The 9,744-nt window shown below is 40.8% G+C and overlaps 1 pseudogene; it reads left to right on the forward strand.

Annotated features, from left to right (window-relative positions):
• The first annotated feature begins 6,369 nt into the window (after positions 1-6,369).
• On the forward strand, positions 6,370-6,488 carry LOC128650945 (uncharacterized; annotated as a pseudogene).
• Positions 6,489-9,744: the final 3,256 nt, after the last annotated feature.

Consider the following 9,744-nt stretch of genomic DNA (forward strand, 5'->3'; position numbering starts at 1 on the left):
TGTTTAAATTTAAAAATAATAATCTAGTTCAATCTTATTCTTTATCTGCCCATTTCAGCTAAGACATGCTACATATGCGTATTTTGCATAAACCAGACCTTGTCTAAAATACAAACTAAATGGTTAAATTGCATTCTCTATCTGAGCATTTAAGGTAAGACATGCTACATATCTGCTTTGAGCTAAAACTTGACATTTGCGGAAAGAGACAATGACATGGTTAAATTGCATTTGATATCTTCCCATTTCAGCTAAGACATGCTACATATGCGTATTTTGCATAAACCAGACCTTGTCTAAAATACAAACTAAATGGTTAAATTGCATTCTCTATCTGAGCATTTAAGGTAAGACATGCTACATATCTGCTTTGAGCTAAAACTAGACATTTGCGGAAATAGACAATGACATGGTTAAATTGCATTCTCAATCTAAGCATTTAAGGTAAGACATGCTACATATCTGTTTTGAACTAAAACTAGACATTTGCGTAAAGAGACAATGACATGGTTAAATTGCATTTGCTATCTTCCCATTTCAGCTAAGACATGCTACATATGCGTATTTCGCATAAACCAGACCTTGTCTAAAATACAAACTAAATGGTTAAATTGCATTCTCTATCTGAGCATTTAAGGTAAGACATGCTACATATCTGTTTTGAACTAAAACTAGACATTTGCGAAAAGAGACAATGACATGGTTAAATTGCATTTGCTATCTTCCCATTTCAGCTAAGACATGCTACATATGCGTATTTCGCATAAACCAGACCTTGTCTAAAATACAAACTAAATGGTTAAATTGCATTCTCTATCTGAGCATTTAAGGTAAGACATGCTACATATCTGCTTTGAGCTAAAACTAGACATTTGCGGAAAGAGAAATAAATGGGTAAATTGCATCCGATAGCTGCACATTACACTAACAGTTTAAGAGTACAGTGGCAATTGTCTAACTAATTAACCATGTTGTGCACAAATACTCTCCAACGAGATACCCAGGGGGAAATTGTCTTTCCTCAAACTGCTGCTACAGGGAGGACAGAGAGAGGATGCGGGCATCATGACAAGCCCCCCCAAAATTCGCACACACCTGCATAATCCTCATCCGTGCGTCACAAACATACTGCACGTTGAGGCTATGAAAATGTTTGCGATTTCGGAAGGGCAAGTCATCAGCTGGAGCACGCAGCGCAATGTGGGTACAATCAATCGCTCCCAAAACATTGGGCAATTCAGCAATAGCAAAGAATTCCCGCTTCAGGCGCCTCCAATCACCATCATTCTGTGGGAATCCTATGTAGTGCTTACTGATATGTACCATGGCGTCCAGAAAGTCATCAAACACCCCAGAGAATGTACCTTGAGACAGGCCATGCATGTACATCTCTCCTGATTGAAAACTCCCGGAGGCCAGGACGTATATACAACTTAGCATCTTAGTGATGCCGGGGACAGCAGTCCTTATTCTTATACGTGGCTCCAGATGAGGTCTAAGAACATCGTAAAGGCCAATGAGCTGTTTGTGATTGAGCCGATACTTGTCATAAACCTCGAAGTCGCTCATGTTTTCCAAGGTGGGTCTTACCCTGTATACACGAGGACCTCGAACCAGACGAGCCCTTTGTCTCTCTATGAGCCGCCGAGCCTGTCTGATTCTATCAACCGCTACGTGGCCAACAGCACCACCAGCAGCGTCTACCAGATCATCGTCATCCATATTTGCCAAGCTTAGCAGCACGAAGCCAAACAGCAGAGCAAACACAGCGCAAGGAGTAAGAAGGTATGCAAAAACACAGAAGCGAATTGATACGATGTCGATCACCATGGACGCTTTGGCCATGTTGTTTGGGGGATTTATAGTGCAATTAGTCCAATGGTAGTGAGTTTGTAATGATTGCTGATTGTATACACTTGTTTGTATGTGAGCGGTGCGAATGCTTTCAGAGTGGGCATTTTTTTAGGTGTTTGCTGAAATGTTGTTTTCCCCCAATGAATCTCAATGTGAAAGTGTAAAATATCACACATACAGTGCATGTTTGTAATGTTTGTGTCATATGCGTAATAAATATTTATTAAACGCGATCTTATAGTAAAAAGCACACGTCCACGCTAACATGAATGAAAGTGCATAGTTGTGTATAATGTGCATAGAATGTGATCGATCAATGTTGCTTCAATATTGTTTGTAAACGATAAAGTAACAGCTGCCATCTGTAGTATTGTATATATAAGTGATTTTAGATATGTAAATATTGTACGCGTCCCTTTAAAATCGCAATAATACTGAAGCACTTCCGTCTGTCATCTGTAGTATTGTATATATAAGTGATTGGCGAGATGTCAATATTGTATGCGTCCCTTTAAAATCGCACTAATACTGAAGAACTTCCGCCTGTCATCTGTAGTATTGTATATATAAGTGATTGGCGAGATGTCAATATTGTACGCGTCCCTTTAAAATCGCACTAATACTGAAGAACTTCCGCCTGTCATCTGTAGTATTATATATATAAGTGATTTGCGAGCTGACAATATTTATTAATTGTCCCATTCAAATCGCCCTAATAATGCTGTTCCAAACTGTTGTTTACGTATATGTTGTATTGTAGTATTGAGTGCTAAATTTCTGAAAGGGGCGGTACAGTCGTAAAGCTGTAATGTGTATGGTTGAATCTTCTAATGACGTCATCATATTATTAACCTGCCTGTGTATTTCTGAAATCCTCATTGTGTTGTTGTATTTGACTACATTGTTATTGTGTGCTGATTAAAATATAAATGTGTGCTTTGTGTTTGCGTGATGCGTGTTATGTACATCTACGTATATATTGTGATTGTGTCCCACATATACTGACTTCTCTAAAGCGGTCTGGCATTGTTGTTCCTTCCCATAAAGTGACAGCTGTAATCTGTTGTAATGATGTTCTTATTGTACGTAATTCCTAATGGTATATTGTGATCGAATCATGATGCTAAAAGTACAGTAAAATCCTTATTTTCTGTTTCGTGATTCCTAGAGAGAATGTAATGTGTTTTTCCCCCATCATTTGAATGCACATGTATGAGTGAATGATAAAAGTAAAGTATGTGCATCCATGACTGATCATGTGTTAAGCCTATGTAGATATGCTGTTGCTGCAAGCATATGAGTTGAATAAATGAAATGCAATAATAAAGGTAAATGAGAGGTGTTTCCCATTGTCTACTGTTTGTGAATCCTGAAATGTTCCAATTATTTTTGTGTCCGTTTAAATGTGATGTAATTGTTGAAAATGTTTGTTACTAGTGATGTTGATTTGTAGTTGATGTATTGTAAAAGTATCATATAATTTAATGTTGTTGTGAATTTCCCATAAGTAAACTCCATAAGTCCACCATAGGGAAATAGCCATTTCCTGATCTATTTGTCATAGCTGGGGCTAACGCAGAAAAGCATGAGTTATTTTCCGAATTCTAGCGCTGGTATTTAGAGTTTTTTTGTCTACGCTTTTTGCGTGCGTTAGGGAAATCTGTCTGTCGCGTGCACGAGCACGTCTTCCCCATAGAAGTCAATGGAGGCTCAAAATGTGTGTGTAAATAAATTCCAAGATTTTGAGCGTAAAGTGAGTGATGTCATGGTCTTGTGTGAAAAAGTAGCTAAATCGTGTTCATTTCGTAATAAAAAACTTCTTTGTGTATGTAATGTGGTGTATATTGTTTGTATGCATCGATGAGTGTATGTTTGTTATAATATTATTAGTTAGATGTAGCTATATGAGGGTCTTTTCCCGTCTGTCAATGTAAGTCAATGGCAAACTGGATTTGTGTTGATTTTTTTTCTAACACCCGAGATCTCGCAACTTTGATCCTTTCTATTTTGATGAGAAAAAACAACATATGAAAAATAGATATAGTGTAGTGTTTGTATGAGTGTAAGTGTACTTTGTGTAATTTATTTTTTTGTGATTCGTGGATGTTTATTTTATTTAGATGTTAACTCCTGGGTCTGAGCTGTCTGTAGAGATTTCTGCGTTAGGAGATTTTTGAGTGTCGGTAAGTAAACTCTAAATACCAGCGGGCGGCCAAAACCAGCGTTAGAAGTCCTATACGCTGGTTTTGTCGGCTAATGCTAAACTCTAAATCTAGGCGTTAGTTTTGTTTTGTTTTTTTCAGTAATCTTAGGGTTTTTTATTTTATGTAATGTTTGGGTCTTTTGTAATGCAGGTTTTTTGTAATTTTTGAATGCTTTTATGTAGTTAGTATATTTTTAATTTTAATTCAGTGTATTTTAATTGGGGTTAAGTTGGGGGGTGTTAGGTTACGGGGCTTCGTTTTTAGTTTAATACTTTGTGCTGTGGGGGTTAGAGGATTAGGGGTTAATAGGTTAATAGGGTGTAACAGTAATAGGTTAATAGGGTGTTTGCTTTGTGGGGGACTGGTGGATTAGGAGGCCTATTTATAAAGCTGTCAACCGCAAATACGCTGGAATTCAGCAGCGTAATTGTGGCGAGCTTTATTCGCCTCATTTATTAAAGCCTACAGGCCAGCAAAAGTAGAAATTTGTGACGTAACATACGATCCACCGGTCTCAGTCCGACACAGATCGATGCTTACGTCACTACAGATGTTCCGAATGCAAATTCGGCACTATCTGACTACTTTTGCTAGTTAACAAATATCTACCAGGTACGCTCACCACTATTCCGGCCTTGTGTACCTGGTTTTCAATCCGCCGCCCTGGAGGCTGCGGATGCCATAGGAATCAATGGGAGTCTGAAAGCAGTGAAAGGTCATGTTCACTGCTGCCTGATATCCCATTGATTCCTATGGAAGGATAAAAGTTATGTTTACACCTAACACCCTAACATGTACCCCGAGTCTAAACACCCCTAATCTGCCGCCCCCTACACCGCCGCCACTTACATTATACTTATTAACCCTTATTCTGCAGTCCCGACACCGCCGCCACCTAAATAAAAGTTATTAACCCCTAATCTGCCGCCACCTACATTATACTTATTAACCCCTAATCTTCCACCCCTACACCGCCGCCACCTACATTATATTTATTAACCCCTATTCTGCCATCCCGCCACCGCATGCATAAAGTTATTAACCCCTATCCTGCCGCTCCCGGACCCCACCGCAACCCGTCTGATCACGGAAGTTAAGCAGGGTCAGGCCTGAACAGTACCTGGATGGGTGAACGTCTGGGAACACTGAGTGCTGTAGGCTTTTTTCTTTGAGTTTTTAAAACAACTATGCACGCGTAATATCTCCTGAAAGTGGCGATATTCATTGAAACAACTGTATCTTGCAATTCCTTAAAAAACACGTCAATTTGGAATAAAGATAATTATCTTTTGTAAAGACAGACAGACTGGCAGACAGACAGACAGAGAGGCAGGTAACCTTATCCGTGTATATTTTTTTCATGGGTCAGCGAGTTATTCTGGGCCTGTACTGGCATTTTTTATTTATTCATTTGCGGTCAAAATTTTAACCCCATTTTAGCTCTTCCATTGCTTACAAAGCTGTGAATGAAAGCATGAGCAAGCATAAAGGAACATTAAACCCAATTTTTTTTTTCATGACTCAGATGTAGAATACCATTTTAAACAACTTTCTAATTTACTTCTATTATCTATTTTTCTTCATTCTCTTGATATTCTTTCCTGAAAAGGATATCTAGATAGGCTCAGTAGCTTCTGATTGGTGGCTGCACTTAGATGCCTCATGTGATTGGCTCACCTATGTGTATTGCTATTTCTTTAACAAAATATATCTAAAGAATGAAGCAAATTAGATAATAGAAGTAAATAGGAATGTTGTTTAAAATTGTATTTTCTATCTGAATCATGAAAGAAAATGTTGTGGTTTAATGTCCCTTTAATTCATGCTGGGTACAAACAGAAAATGCCTACCGCCATACTATTCTGAATGCACCTGATCCTGATTTCGGAAGTTAAGCAGGGTCAGGCCTTGCCAGTACCTGGATGTATAACCGCATGGGAACACCGAATGCGGTAGGCTTTTTTCTTTGATTTTTTAAAACAACTATGCATGCGTAATATCTCCTGAAAGTAGCAATATTAATTGAAACAACGGTATCTTGCAATTCCTTAAAAACCACGTCAATTTGAAATAAAGATAATTATCTTTTGTAAAGACAGACAGACAGACTGCTGGCAGACAGAGAGGCAGATAACCTTATCCGTGTATACTTTTTGTCATGGGTCAGCGAGTTATTATAGGCCTGTACTGGCATTTTTTATTTATTCATTTGCGGTCAAAATTTTAACCCCATATTAGCTCTTCCATTGCTTACAAAGCTATGATTGAAGACATAAGCAAGCTTAATTCACGCTGGGTAAAAGCAGAAAATGCCTACCGCCATATTACTCTGAATATACCCGATCCCATCTGATCTCGGAAGTTAAACATGGTCAGGCCCGCACAGTACCTGGATGGGTGGCCGCCTGGGAACACTGAGTGTGGTAGGCTTTTTTCTTTGATTTTTTAAAACAACTATGCATGCGTAATATCTCCTGAAAGTGGCGATATTCATTGCAACAACTGTATCTTGCAATTCCTTAAAAAACACGTCAATTTGAAATAAAGATAATTATCTTTTATAAAGACAGACAGACTGGCAGGCAGGCAGGCAGACAAACAGAGAGGCAGGTAACCTTATCGGTGTATACTTTTTGTCATGGGTCAGCGAGTTATTCTGGGACTGTACAGTATTTTTTATTTGTTCATTTGCGGTCAAAATTTTAACCCCATTTTAGCTCTTCCATTGCTTACAAAGCTGTGAATGAAGGCATGAGCAAGGTTAATTCACGCTGGGTACAAAAAGAAAATGCCTATCACCATACTACTCTGAATGCAAATTATCCCATCTGATCGTGGATGATAAGCAGGTTCAGGCCTGGATATTACCTGGATGGGTGACCACCTGGGAACACCGTGTGCGGTAGGCTTTTTACTTTGATTTTTTAAAACAACTATGCACGCGTAATATCTCCTGAAAGTGGCGATATTCATTGAAACAACTGTATCTTGCAATTCCTTAAAAAATACGTCAATTTGGAATAAAGATAATTATCTTTTGTAAAGACAGACAGACTGGCAGACAGACAGACAGAGAGGCAGGTAACCTTATCCGTGTATATTTTTTTCATGGGTCAGCGAGTTATTCTGGGCCTGTACTGGCATTTTTTATTTATTCATTTGCGGTCAAAATTTTAACCCCATGTTAGCTCTTCCATTGCTTACAAGACCCGGGGGTTGGGGATGGGCTTGGAGTTAGGAAATGGAAAAGGAGGAGAGGAAGGGGCACAAAAAATAAATAAATAGCTTTATGTTCACGAGCTCAGTTAGAGAGCCATGGTACAGTTCACTGTGGTATTTAGGCTAACCAGCACACATGCATATCTAGGCTTGTGATAAGCAAAGGTGAAATATACACATAAGCATGTTCTAACGATCTCCTTCTGAGCCCGCACTCGCTTTCTAACTAACCCAAGTGGGAGAAATGGTAGGGACAGTTTGGGAGGGGGATAGGGAAGGAGGGGAGGGGGGAGGGAGGGGAAAGGAAGGTGGGGAGGTAATGGAAGGGCAGGACCAGGACAGAGGGCAGGGTAAGGATTGGGGGGTGAGGGAGGAGGGGGGGAAGAGGGGAAACAAGGAAGAGTAAACAATTATTTGAGAACCTAGTTTCACAGTAGATGGCACCTGTTATTTTTGTCGAGGTCTTTAAACCATCTAACCATTCATACTGGAGTGTCATCTTCAGGAACCATGAGCAGAGGTTAATGCCAGACAATCACTACGTTCAATTAAGCTAAATGTCTTGTAACTATTCATTTCAAGTGTAACCGTGAACAAACATGTCAAAATGTGATATGCAGGCAACAATCCTGGTGAAATAAACCATAAACTACAAACTATGGGCTCTATGCCCTGTGCGGCTCAATGAAAGGCTATGGCTAATCCTCCAGCTTACCTCAGAGCTTCTTCCATTGACAGAGAGGAGAAGATGAGGGAGGGGGGGATAATGATGATGGGGGGGGGTTCTGGGGGTCAAGCAGCCAGCTTGTGAGTGGTCAACGTCAGTATCTTTGGTTACAATACGGAGTCTATCGTAGCAAGGAGGATAGGTGTCAGTTGCTATGTTAGAAGTCAAAGGTTTCCCTCAGTCAGGAGCCATCAGCCCTTCAGTTGTTCAGTCATAAGGTAGGTGCTGTTGAGAAAGGGGGCCAGGAGGTGTCGTCTAATGCCCGGAGCAAGATACAGTAGGTAAGGTTCCCATTTGGACACGAAGTGCTTTACTCTCTTCTCCACATCGCCCTTAACATCTGCCTGTTCAACAAGGAGCTGAGTGTGTGCTAATCTTATGAGTTGGGTTATGTGTGGGGATCTGGGGAGAATCCAGTGCTTAAGTATTAACTTCCTGGACAGCAGTATGATGGCATTCGTGAAGCGATCTGTCTGGGATGATTGAGCGTGTCCTCTCAGGAAAAAGACCTTGTGTTGTGTTAGCTTAGTATTTTTGCCGCTAATTTTTGAGAGCCAGAATTGTACTTTTGCCCAGAATTGTGAGATTTTGGGGCATTCCCAGAATAGGTGCACTATGTCTGGATCTGGAAGAGAGCATTTCAAACAGGAGTTGTTTGCGTTAGGTACCCATTTGGCTCGTAAGGCAGGTGTGATGTAGCTGTGGTGCATAAGTTTTAGGTGTGATTCTCTAGTTTCCGAAGCTAAGGTGGCTCATATTACCCGCTCGAAACTATCCTTCAGCGTATCTGTGTCTATGTCTCTATGCATGGTGGCAGTCCACCTGTCGCTCAGGTGTCGTACGACGTCTACAGACGTCTGCTGCGTAATTAAGTCATAAATGTAGGAGATGGAGTGAATTCCCTGTTTATCCAGAGAACACAGGCTGTCTATATGTGTGCATTTTGTGATGTCTAGTTCGTCAGTTTGAAGCTTACGTACATAGTGGGTGCGTTGAAGGTATGGGAAGGTACTATGGGGAGGGAGATTGTACTTTTGCTGGAGCGTGGCTAACGGATACACTTTGTTAAAGAGGGGGTCTATGAGTTGCGATACTGAGGTTAAGCCTCTCTCCTCCCAGGCCCTGAACGCATGTGTGGTCATGCCTGGGAGAAAGGTCGAATTCCCCTGCAACGGGAGGTGCCTGGTGACAGTGTGGGAGAGACTCCACCATTTGCACAATCTCGTCCATGCCCTCAGAGGATCCCTAAACAAAATATTTTCTTTAATGTGGGGCGGTAATGATCGGAGTTCTGCATGTGGCAGGAAGGCTCGGGCTAGCGGGTATGTAAGATGGGTCTCTAGTTGTTTATCACCGAACACCGATGTACCCACCAGCCATTCCAGAATCAACTTGGCTAAAGTGGACCAGTTGCACATTAGTCAGCTTAAGCCCACCCCGGGTCGCCGGCATAGCCAGCTTAATTCGACTAATCCTCTGTTTTTTACCATTCCATATAAATCTGGAAAACATTGTGTTTACAGTCTGTGTGTCTTTTCGCGTAAGGAGAAGTGGCAGCAATTGGAGGGGATATAGCAGTTTTGGCATTGCTATCATCTTTATTAAGTTGGACCTCCCTGATAGCGGAAGTGGGAGCTTGGACCAGCCAGTCAAAAGGACCTGGACCTGTGTGAGCGCTGGGGGAATGTTGAGCTTGTAAATTAGGTTAGGGTTTGTGTGTAGGTATATGCCTAGATACTT

Source organism: Bombina bombina, chromosome 2 (genome assembly GCF_027579735.1).
Source record: "Bombina bombina isolate aBomBom1 chromosome 2, aBomBom1.pri, whole genome shotgun sequence".
Taxonomy (NCBI): Eukaryota; Metazoa; Chordata; class Amphibia; order Anura; family Bombinatoridae; genus Bombina; species Bombina bombina.